The 12,668-nt window shown below is 36.4% G+C and overlaps 1 protein-coding gene across 5 annotated transcripts in view; it reads right to left on the bottom strand.

The window, feature by feature from the left end:
- Positions 1-12,668, bottom strand: part of CNTN4 (contactin 4) — an 898,074-nt gene that overhangs the window by 457,542 nt on the left and 427,864 nt on the right. The window lies entirely within an intron of this gene.

The raw sequence follows: 12,668 nt of genomic DNA, 5'->3' as shown, positions 1-12,668 counted from the left end.
AAGAGTTCAGCTGTCAGTGAACAAGAGAGGGTTAACACTGCTGGACCATGAGGAAAAATTCCCAAGGTTTGGAATGGAATTACATGTGGGAAAATTATAACTACTCTAACAATTTAAACATTTTTTTTCCTTATGTTCTATGTTTCATCTCTAAAATGCAGTAAAATGTGCAGCTCTTCTGCCTACCAAAAAAAAAAAAAATCCTACCAACTATGAGTAGCTGGCAATGAGGTTCTTTTGGAAAAATCCTGAACATGATTTACAACAGTGATTCTTCCATTATCCAGGAATATTAAATTAGGATAACTCTGTAGTAAAGAAAGGCTCCTTGTTCTGTATTCCAAAGGCTACAAATTAAGTAAGTATGAGTGAAGCAGGCGGGCAAACATGGGCACTCTAGAGAACACAGCCAGGTCCTGTATGAAGCTGGAGGGTATTCCTTAGCTCAAGCTAATGGCTAACATATGGTGCACAGACCCAGGGTGGCAGGACCTTTTCAAAGAAAATTTGCAAATATTATTGTATTTTGAAAAATCTTCCAAGTTTTAATGTTTATATATTTTTGAAACGTGGGGGAGAAGCAGAGAGAGAGACACATAAGAGAGAGAGAGAGAGAGAGAAAGGAGGGAGGCAAAGAATCTGAAGCAGCTTTCAGGCCTCGAGGTGTCAACACAGGGCCCAACACGGGGCTGGAACTCATGAACTTCGAGATCATGACGTGAGTCAAGGTTGGATGCTTAACCGACTGAACCACCCAGATACTTTGAGACACTCCCAAGTTTTAAATACTGGGAATTAGTTCAAAATATTTTTTTTAAACAATGTGTGAACCAAACAAAGCCAAATCATTGTCAGGTGCCAAAGGTTTGCAACATGACCTTAGAAAACAGAACTCTCTACTGCACTTGCTCTCATCTACCCATCCCTTCTCCCTCTATACTGCCATCCAGCCATGCAGTCGCATATATGGGGCACCCTCTGCTTGCCAAATACTAGGTGAGGCACTTGGACCTGCCAAAATGCGGACAAAAATTCTAGCATCAAGAATCTCTTCCTACACCAATGAGGGCAGTTGTGCACATTTCAAAAAACTGCAATACGATGTGCCATTGGGAAGGAAGGAGGAAACTTTCTGTCCTGGGAGACTTTATAAAAGAGAGGAGCTTCCACTGGGGTTTCAAAGATGAGCATGATGCTTTCTATCTATCATTTAGTCAAATAAAGGAGAACGCTAGGAAACTGGGAGACTCAAAATCTCTTTACAAGCCTGGCTATAACTAGTTGCATGGTCCTGGGTATGCACCCCATCCTCCCTCCCTCTCAAGATTGTTTCAAGTGATATTTACTTAATAAGTGAGTGAAAACTATATAGTGCCATACAAATGATATTAACAATATGATAAATGTTATGATAAATGTTATGATAAATATGATAAATGATAAAACAATAGATATTATTGTAGCTCCAATATTTTTAATCTGATAATAACCTGGGGCTTCTCATCTCACTCTCAGTCATAAGGAAAACACCGTGAGTAAACACAGGCTCACATGAAAAAATGGACCAGCACAAGCTCGTTAATCAAGGGCTCTTAGCATTAATTTATACCACATGATCACTGAGAAACCTTTATGTTTACGAGAAAGCTAACAGAAAGTGAAGAACCATCATTAGAGAACTCATCCTTCTTTTGTGCCCTTAAATAGCTAAGTTTCTGATAAAGCTAGACTTAATATGTTGTGAAGACAAAAGGGACTCTTCTGATCTGCTGATGTGGCTGAAAGCAGGCGGCATCTCTAATTGGATATGTTCAGATACTCTTCTGACATGCATGGTGATTAGGCCATTTTAGATAAACAGGATGTGCTGATCAATGAAAACTATTAATGTCTTAAGCAAATGATCAGGGTATTAATAATTAATTTTGTGAGGGAAATGTCATCTCAGACCTGGGGATTGATTTACAATGTTAAGCAGTTTCTTGAAGCAATTAAAATTAGCTTAGAAAATGTACCCAATTTCATGATAAAGATTTAATTCATGATATGATGCTATTTACAGTATGTGTTAAGAGCTGTAGATTTTTAAGGATGAAGGAATTCAGGAATCCTATTGGTATTTATTTACATTGAAGACAGTAAGGTTCACCTTTACCTAATCAGAAATAATGGGGTCATTGACAGTAATTTGTCTAGTGGGTAGTATTAGCCAGAGCACCACGTTTTCTGTATGGAGCTGAAGATTCATGAATCTCATGTGGGACTGTGGTACAGGATACAAAGTTTCATAATTCCAGGGTTTTTTTGCTAAAGCCAGAAAGAAAGCTGCAGGATGAGCCAAGAGTTATGGTGGTAATAGATCTCTCCTGCAGCTCAGAGTTCTCCCTGGTTTATCCTAAGGTGGCTATAGCAAAAGGTAGTATACTCAGCACTAACTTTGAGACCTTGCCCAAGAATTAGACTCGTAAATCCTACAGAGGAAGCCAAACAATGAAAGAGGACTCAGTTGCTTTCTCTGGCTGAGCCGGAAGGAGATTAACTGAGAATTCTCTGGTTATTTTTACACACTGCTAAACAGAGCAAAATGCCTCTAGCCTTCAACCCTTCAAACAATTCTGATACTCTTATACTAACAGTAATACCAAAGACCTCCCTGTAAAGTACTTAAGACAAAAGCAGGATTCAGTTCTCCCTTAAGAGTCCTGGTTTTCAAGAACCTACATGCAGGGTCTGATCATATAATTATTTGATTTAGCACTCTGCTAAATTAAAATTCTGCTGGTATCCAAGTAGCTCTAATTCAGCTCAACAAATAAGGAGATGTGTTTATTGTGAACAGAAATAGTACAAGGTGTTAGGTGTGCAGAGGTAATGGAAGTAAGGCCCTGTCCTCAAGGAGCTCACTGCTGGCTTGATAAGAGAAGGAACTAAACCAGTCATTATAATGCAGTTCAACACACATTATAAGTCTATTAGGTACAAAGTGTTAAGGATGCAAAAGAGTTATCATCTAACTGAATTGTGGGGCAGTGGGGCTAGGGCTTCAAGAAAGCTCTCCAAAGGGCCTCAACAGTTGAACTAAGTGTAAAGGATCAATAAGAGGGAGGAAGGAAATTCTAAGCCAAGGGATAAGGAAAACACACAGGCATGAAGCTGCGAATTTAGAGTTCAAGTTACCACAATACAAGATAATGAAAGCAGCAAAGTCTGAAAAGTCAGTACTGTGCTTTAATCTTGGGCCTCCCATTCCCCAGCTAAGTGGCTCATTTGTAAAATAGTGGCAATAATACCTGTCTTCCAGGCTTACTGGAAGAATTAGTGAGAATTTATGCAAGGCACTGAGTTCAGGTTCTTGACACTTAGCTGCCATCCTTGTTAAAAACAGCCTAGCCCCGCCCAGCCCAGCCTAAGTCAGAGGCCTGATAACCAAACTGCTTGAATGTATACTAAAGAATTTGGACTTGAATCTGAAGGCTAAGAGGATGAGGAGAATGCCTTTAACAAGGAAAAGACCTATAAAAGGTTGATTTAGGAGTATGGGGATTTGCTTTAAATGCAATCCTCAGAAGTATAGAATATCTATTCTACCCCATTTGCTTTTTCTCTTCTGGTCAACAAATTAACTAACTCTCTAATTACTAAGTATACTTCCAATATATAATAAAAATTTCAAGTCCTCATGGCATCAAGACAGACTGGAAAAACACTGGATTTGGAATCAAACACATGGAATTCTTTCATTCTGGTTCATCTCAGTTACCAGATTTGGGGAAAGCAATTTAATCTTTGAAAACATTTGTCTATAGACTGGGGATCGTGGCATGAACCCTATCTTTCTCACAAGTATGGTATACAGGTCAACTGACATATGTTTTGAAAGTGAATATTAGCTATTATTATTATTATTTAGGTGGAGGTTAAAATCCCCCCCACAAATGAAATTTAAACTTTATGAAGGTAGCGAATCATTGCTTTATTCATTGATATTTAAGAGACACATGAAGAGGCGCCTGGGTGGCTCATTCGGCTAGGTGTCTGACTTCGGTTCAGGTCATGATCTCATGGTTCGTGAGTTCAGGCCCCCACATCAGGCTCTGTGCTGACAGCTCAGAGCCTGGAGCCTACTTTGGATTCTGTGTCTCCTTCTCCCTCTGTCCTTTCCCTGTTTGCACTGTATCTCTCTCTCTCTCTCAAAAAATAAACATTAAAAAAATTAAAAAAAAAAGAGACATATGGACAGTGCATGGCATAGACTAGGCAGTCAACAGTTGGTATGTAAATAAAAGAACATGTAACTAATATCCTTTGTGGACATCCCATGTGCTTTTACATTCTCTTCTTATTTTAGCCTTCATAAGGACCATGAAGATCAAGCATCACTATCTTCTAAAAAATTATAGCTTTGGCAATTAGATTGTGAGAGGCTGTGGAACTTGGCCAAGGCCAAATGTCTAGAAATCAATACAGCCAGTACTCAAATCTATGTCTTCATACTTAAAGTCCTATGGTTTTTTCTCCCAGTGACAAAAATGTAAATAAACTATGTGTCTTTTAAAGCATGACATAAAGTTCTGATAGTGATTCTTTTCTGACTCTGCTTTTCATTTTGTCCTTCTGCAGAAATGAAGTGAGATACGAGTAAGTAATAGTGCAGAATCTGTGTAACATTCATACAGTAAAGCTTCTGAGCTGAGATCTAGTTAGAAGGCTACATATCGCTAGAGTTAATTCACAAACTTCTTACAACAGCACAAATGTGAGTAAGTTCGTTTCCCTCCAAGTGTAAGAGCAACATGAACATTTGTTTTCTTACTAATTATTATTTAGAGGGCAGCCATTCTTAAAGCAGGAATTTTAAAAAGGATCATCCACATTGCCCAGTTGTACAGTTGAGCATTTTTTAACTCTACAATTAGCTAATGAGGGGTGCAGTCAATCACAATGGCGGGGAAGCAGTGAACAAAACTGGAAGCAAGAGAGAAATCTAGCTTCTTTAGAAAGCAATCTGCCAATCAATTCAAGGGAAAATGGCATACAGTCAAATCTTAGTGTTCAATCAGTCAACAGATATTTACTGAGTGCCCATTAATCAAATGGTAATGTGCAGAATGAAAAGAGTCAAGGTCAAGGTCTCTACCCACAAGGGCACAACAACTCAGCAGGTAGAAAAGATTACTGACTGTACAAGTTAGTTTATATGTCAAATGAGTAATACATATAATGCATACTTCCTATGGTTATGGTAGCTGGCCTACAGGTTCTTCTTGGAGAGTGAAAATTCCTATCGTATCACTCAATCAAATTTGCTTACTAGCTTTTCTCCCTGTTTTAGCTTTTTACTCTATGTACTAGAAAAGACACATTTCCATTTCTATGTCCCTGATCCTTTCCCTATTTCTGTGGACACTGCAACAAGTCTCCTTTAGGAATGGTGAAAAAACATATGTTGCATGGTTTCTCTCATTGGATTGCTCATTCCAAAGCATCTCAAAGAACAGAGAGGACAGTGTAAAGAAGAAAAAATATAAAGGGGCTGGATAATACATTTAGAAAACCCCACCTAATTACCAAGAGGTAGGCATGCATAAGATGGGATCCCTTATTTAGACTGTACATCACCTATCGGCTGATTTGGACTCTATATCCATTGTAAAACTTCATTAGAGAAGGCCTTGAGGAATAAGAGAGGGTGAGTTAAAGCGTACAATCTTCTTCATTTTTAAAGCCTTTTTGGACAAAACAATGTCTACCACTTGTGGCAATTCTAACCAGAAATACAATAATTACATTAGAAAGATATCCTTGGAGATAAAAGCCAAGCTAGCCAGTATCCCATCATCGCAGTCACTGAAGGATATATTTTATACACCCTGAGAGACAAGAGACTTCTATACACTAATTTTCAAAATTTTCTTAAGTTTCTTAGAATATATACCCACAATCACTTTCTCCTTATAAAACCTTAATCTACTTTGATGTTGGACCTTTACACGTTATTACTTAGGAGACAATTTTCAAAAAACTGAAGTAATCTCAATAATTACAGTGCAGTATTTTAAAAGATCCTTGGATTAAGAGTCAGCATAACTGGGTTATTGGCTCAGTGTTGTACTTAATGGCTTGGCAAATTTCTCCACCAATAAAAGAGGAAGGTGAACTAGATTGCTTGTAAGTAATCTTGAAACCTTGAAGGCCTGGTTTGCACCATCATATCATAGCACAGTTGTCTATTTGAAAGATAATTAGTGAAATGAATGGTAGTCACCATGGCTTTGTCATCATCAAATCTATTTAGAGCATGGCACTATTTCTCAGATTACAGCATGTTCCCATCCCACAAAGTTGTATGAGATATGCTTTTAAATTCTATGTGTGGTGCTCAAGAATAATAAAATACTTAGGAATAAACCTAACCAAAGAGGTAAAAGACGTGCACTCTGAAAACTATAAAACACTAATGAAAGAAACTGAAAGTGACACAGAGAAATCGAAAGATACCCATGCTCATGGATTGGAAGAACAATGATTATTAAAATGTTTATATCCAAAGTAATGTTCACATACATTTAAGGCAATCCCTATCAAAATACCAGTAGCATTTTTCACAGAACAAAAACAAACAACTCTAAAATTTGTGGAACCACGAAAGACCCCCAAATAGCAAAAGCAATCTTGAAAAAGAAAAGCAAAGCTAGAGGCACCACAATTATGGACTTCAGGTTATCTTACAAAGCTATAGTAATCAAAACAGTATGGTACTGGCATTAAAGTAAACACAAAGATCAATAGGACAGAATAGAAAACCCAGAAATAAGCCCACAACTATATGGTTAATTGATCTTCAACAAACAGGAAAGAATATCTAATGGGATAAGGGCAGTCTCTTCAACAAATGATGCTGGGAAAACTGGATGTGTAAAATAATGAAACTGGACCACTTTTTTTAATGTTTATTTTATTAATTTTGAAAGAGGGAGCATGAGCAGGAGAGAAAGAAGGAGAGAATCCCAAGCAGGCTCTGCACTGCCAGTGCAGAGCCTGACATGGGGCTTGATCTCACAATAATTAAGATCATTACCTGAGCCAAAATCAAGAGTTGGATGCAGAACCGACCGAGCCACCCAAGCATCCTGTAACTGGATCACTTTCTCATACCATACACACATACAAAAAAATTCAAACTGGAGTAAAGACCTCTTGGGACTACATCAAAATAAAAAGCTTCTGCACAACATAGGAAACAATCAATAAAACTAAAAGGCAACCTACAGAATGGGAGAAGATACTTCCAAATGACATATCCAATAAAGGGTTAGTATCCAAAATATAAAAACAACATATACAAACAAGTAAACAGCTGAAAAACAATGGATCCAATTAAAAATAGCAGAAGACCTGAACAGACCTTTCTCCTAAGAAGATATTCAGATGGGCAATAGACATATGAGATGATGCTCATTATCACTTACCATCAGGAAAATACAAACCAAATCTCATCAGGGAATGAGGTATCACTTCACCTCTGTTAAAATGGCTAAAATGAAAAACACATGAAACAACAGATGTTGGTGAGGATTTGGAGAAAGAGGAATACTCTGTTGATGGGAATGCAAACTGGTTCAACTGCAGAAAACAATATGGGGGTTTCTCAAAAAGTTAAAAATAGAACTACCCTACGATCTAGCAATTGCACTACTGGGTATTTTTCCAAAGAATACAAGCACACTAATTCAAAGAGATACATGCACCCCTATTTTATAGCAGTATTTTTTACAATAGCCAAGATATGGAAGCAGCCCAAGTGTCCACTGATTGGTGAATGGGTAAAGAAGATGTGGCAGATACATACAATGGAATATTAACCTGCCATAAAAATAATGAAATCTTGCCATTTGCAACAAAATGGATGGAACAAGAGAGTATAATGTTAAACAAAATTAAGTCAGCCACAGAAGGACTAATACCATATGATTTCACCAATATTTGGAATTTAAGAAACAAAAGGGCAAACGTGAAAGAGAGAGAGAGAGAGAGATCAAGAAACAGACTCTTAATTACAAAGAACAAACTGATGGTTACCAGAGGGGAGAAACCGGCGGGGTGGGGGGGAAGGGGTGGGGTGCAGAGGGCTTGGATTAAGCAGGTGATGAGAATTAAGGAGTGCAGTTCTGATGCGCACCAGGTGATGTGAATAAGTGTTGAATCACTATATTGTACAACTAAAACTAATATAACACTAATAAAGCTTCACTTAAACCAAAAACAAACATACAAAATTAAATTCTATGTATGGTGCTATTACTGGAAATTTAATCCTAAACCACAAATGCATATTCACTGTTCATAGCCTCCACTAAATAATCACTTATTGTGCTGCTGTTCAAGTTTTATTTAATCTTTATTTTTATTAAAGTAATACATAAACATAGCTTAAATACTTATTTCTACTCCCTGGAGGGAACTACTTTCCAGGGAAAACAACTTACTTATATATATATATACATACATATATAATATCTTAATATTGATTTAACACAAATGTTTAAACTACTCTTTCTTGATTTGGGGGCTTAACGTATTGTTATTTTATGGATAGTGGTAATTCAGATCTCTTATACAATCAGTCCCAGTGACAGACACAAGTGGACAAACACAGGCATACATACCTGGTTGCAATGTTGTCTGAATTTAGTTATATTATTTAATTTGGTTAACAATTTTTCAATTAAGCCCCAGAGTATACTGCTTTTATTTCCTTTTTTATTACTTGAGATTTTTTTAGAGTGAATAATTTCTTCTTTATTTGCTTAGGTTTCCAAGTATCTATCACAAATTTATCCTAAACATTCTACGGTATCTAATACTTTCAATATATTCAAACAAATCTTATAGACCATCAATTTTAATAAATATTATTTACAACATATCAATACTGAACACTTTATAATTCAGTTGAAAAATAAACTAAAATGGTACCTGTCTTCTAGCATGAAAGCCATGTATTCAAAACTGTAATTACATATTCATATATATATGGATAATTGCACAATATACATAATATAAATGGGTAAAATATACATGTTTTATATGTTTGTGAGTTTCCAATATAACATGTGTAGTTAACAAGGAACATAAAAGTCTATGTGCTAAAACTATTAAACAATGTTGGAGGCAATGTAATTGTAGAATATACTATAAAAACTGAGGAATAAACAATAGGTATCATCTACAGAGTATTTATTATGTCTATGTAGTAGTCTCTTATAAATATTAACTCATATCATCTTTAAAAGAACCCTTTAGGGGGTACCTGGGTGGCTCAGTGCTTAAAGTGTCTGACTCTTGATTTTAGCTCAGGTAACGCTCTCATGATTTATGAGTTCAACCCTAGCTTTGGGCTCTGTGCTAACAGTGTGGAGCATCCTTGGGATTCTCTATCTCTCCCTCTCTCTCTACCCCTCCTGTGCTCTCTCTCTCAAAATGAATAAATAAACATTTAAAAAAAATAAATGAACACTTTAAGGTGGACAATATTATTTTCATTTTAAGTGTTAAATAAATTGTCCTTTGTTAGAGTTGAAAAGTAATAGGGAACAGGATGTGAACTGTAAGTGTTTCCCCCAAGTTTACTGAACTATATTTTGCATATACTGATGTGCATTATTTTAGTGTAGATTTTGATGAGATTTCTAAAATTCATGCAGTCATACACCACCACTACCATGAAGATTTAGGTATCTACAATACCCTTAAAATGAACCCTGAAAGTTTGAGTTCAGAGTATAGATATTTAAGCACTATGTTACAATGCAGGTTTATTAGAATAATAGGCAATTATAGCATGTAAAAAGTACATAGTGTTTTCCTCTTATTTAGACTGCTTCTCAAATATTTCATCCTTCCCTTAGAATGTCATTCCCATATTCATATACTCTCATTACAGTAAAAACAAGAACAAAAGTAGATCATAGCTGAACACAGGGAAATACATGGCAGCTCTCTCCTCCTTCCCATTCCTATGGAAAGCAAGCCTAATTGAGTATGGCACTCTTTCCTGCTTAGCCCAAGGGCAGTCCCAGAATCTTTTCAACATAACATTTCAAGTAGACACAACAAAATCAATATGGTTTGCATGTAAAATTAAAAATTTCTTTGCCTTCCCTATGGTGGTTGAAAACATTGGCTTCAGAATTACAAAAGCCAGGTTCAGATCCCAGTTCTACCATTTAGCTGTTGACCTCTGGCAAGTCATTTAACCTCTGTTGGCCTCATTTTTCTCTTTGGTAAAGTGACAGGGATGATACAGGGTTGTTGAAAGGAATGTAAGAGAAAATCATTATAACTGGATTTTCTTAGAAAAATTTGAGTGTGGGTTTTGAGTAGGTAAACTTGTTGGGGAAAGATAACAAGTGGTGGAAGCTTCTGGCTTTAGGAGGCAATGGATGAAGGAAGCACACTTACCAATGGGGAAAACCACAACCCTTCCTAAGTGGTAGAGGAGAGCATTTGGAGAAAGACTGGGGGAAATGAAACTGCCCAGAGACTTCAGTCTCAGTCTTGCTTTCTGGGTATTGGGAAGTCAACTTTGCAAACTTTTTAAAGGCTCCTACCATCACAGCAGGATAGGTTTTTTAGCAACCATCTCACGTTTGTTTTCCTTCTGCTCACTGGTGTGCTGCAGAGTGCCAATTCTGCTAAATTCCCAAATAAATCACTGTTAATGAAGCATGCTGCACATATAGACAGCAACAGGCATTTTTTAATCACCTAAACTAAAGAAGAGCTAAAGGTAAGCACAAAACACTCTAATACCTAATATATTAGCTGTCAGATTTAAAGTGGCAAGAACCGTATGACTTTCAGAGCTTTTACTTGGATGCACTTAGTGGGTAAGTAAAGCTTACTAGTATATTCATCATTATGCACAGCTTGCCGAATGCTTGGACAGCCAAATCAGATATTCAGTAGCTTGAAAGTGAGTCTGTATCTACTTAACCAGAAGCAGAAATAAGACTGCAAGCATAAATGTACAAATTATGATAAGCTATAAAAATAAAGGGGCTAAAATCTTTTACACTCTCTCCTTTATTCACACATTATTAATTAAACTCCTAGTAACTGACATGTAATATGATACAACAATGAATAAGCCAGAAACAATTTGCTCTTATGAAGTTTATTTTATTCTACAGAAGAGTAAGTAACACAGTACTCTAAGGGTGTTAGAACAGCAGACAACCAGGAAAGTGCACCAGTGTAAGTCAAGAGTATATATATGGTCTTTGGAATCAGACCGAAGTTCAAATCTCAGGTTTTTATATCCAATAACTGAATTGTTCTGTAAAAGTTATTTCTGACCCTTAAATTTTTCATCTACATAATGGAGACATTGTTACTTACTTTATAAGTTTATAGAGAAGTTTATCAGCTAACGCATGTAAAACTGTTAACATCATAATAACAATCTTAATAAGGGCTTTGTCTTACCTGAGGGAAACTTAGAAGTTTCTCTATAGTAAGAAGAATCTGTGAGGATGAAACCACCCTCCTGTTCAGTGCTATGAGAGTATATTATAAGTATATTCATAGCTTTCCATCTCATGCAAGGGTAAACTGTGCATTCTAGATCCTGTGCTATTCTTTACATAAATAAATACTATATTAGGACATTTATCTAAAAAAAATTTGTTGAACAGCTACAATATTTCAGGCATGGTGCTAGGCACTGGATATCATAATATAGTTGACAAAGTCCCATCTTCATAGAGCTTGCCTTTTAGTGCATTTTCCTGTTTATTTACCCATGAACTCATTTCCTTGAAGAATAGATTACTTTCCTGGGAAGCACACCTCAATATCATTTTCCTTTATTCTGGGACAGCATGCAGATTATAGGATGTTTCTTTATTATTTGAAAAACTCTTTTGAATCCTTATTTGGTATAGAACAGTTTATCAGAAGTCCCTGCATATTAAACAAAACTATTTCAGCAAGCAATCACCTGCATTTGTCTTTTGCACCAAAATCTGTACCTCAGGCATGAAAAATGGTACGCTGATAAAATGACAAGCTGCTTTTCCTCGAGTACTTACTACATGTCAGTTTCTATCTAAGATTTTATATATATTATCTAATCCTCACAATAACTTGAGGAGGTAGATATGTAATAATTCCCATTTGTTAAAGAGGAAATGGAAGCTTGGAGAGGAATGCGAGAGACTTAATTCTTTGGTATTCCTTCTCCTGCTTTCTTGTAGACCTATTAAGTGGCCAATTTCCTCTCAGTGTATCATATCAGTGTAGATAGCACTGACGTTCAAAAGGAAAAATAAAGTTTAAAGCTGGTAAGCCTCTTTGAAAAGGTTGTCTTTCTCTGCATTGGTGGGGATACTTAATCATTGGATGCAAACTAATGACTGAATTACAGCCTATGGATCCAGAATCATTAGCATGTCACAGGATTATTTTTTAGCTCTTTTTTTTTTTTTAGCTCTTATATCAGCAATGGAAATTGTGAATGTGACCATTTTTAAAAAGTTTTATGTAACCCTCATCAAAGGGTAGGTTATCCATCCTGTTAGTTTCATAACCAAAATAGGTAGCAAGCGATCAACATGTTCTTTGTTTAATTAGGTTGACTTAGATTGAACTGGGCAAACACTAGTTGG

This window comes from Panthera onca, chromosome A2, assembly GCF_046562875.1.
Source record: "Panthera onca isolate mPanOnc1 chromosome A2, mPanOnc1 haplotype 2, whole genome shotgun sequence".
NCBI classification, from domain to species: domain Eukaryota; kingdom Metazoa; phylum Chordata; class Mammalia; order Carnivora; family Felidae; genus Panthera; species Panthera onca.
The sequence above is the reverse complement of the archived record's forward strand: the minus strand, read 5'-3'. Positions and strand labels throughout refer to the sequence as shown.